Here is a 314-nt window from a genome sequence, read left to right as displayed (position 1 = left end):
AAAGTTCAATGTTCAAGTAGAAATATTTATTGTAAAAGATACAAATCTCATTCAAATCTACATGTTTTGCGACACTTTGAGCTCCATCAAGAAGCAACTCCAGGAGATGAAGCCTTTGTAAAACTATGAGATTTGCAATATTACAAACTATTCAAAAGTTGAAAGAAGAGCTGTCCTTCAGATGATTCAGAAATACTGTGATTTACAACAGAACAAAGTTCAGCAAACACACACTTACACACCTCTGAGAAGGGTGTGTGTGTGTGTGTGCGTGTGTGAGAGAGAGTGTGTGTGTGTGTGTGTGTGTGTGTGTG

Source organism: Sinocyclocheilus grahami, unplaced genomic scaffold (assembly GCF_001515645.1).
Source record: "Sinocyclocheilus grahami isolate Dianchi unplaced genomic scaffold, SAMN03320097.WGS_v1.1 scaffold1427.1, whole genome shotgun sequence".
Lineage (NCBI taxonomy): Eukaryota > Metazoa > Chordata > Actinopteri > Cypriniformes > Cyprinidae > Sinocyclocheilus > Sinocyclocheilus grahami.
The sequence above is the reverse complement of the archived record's forward strand: the minus strand, read 5'-3'. Positions refer to the sequence as shown.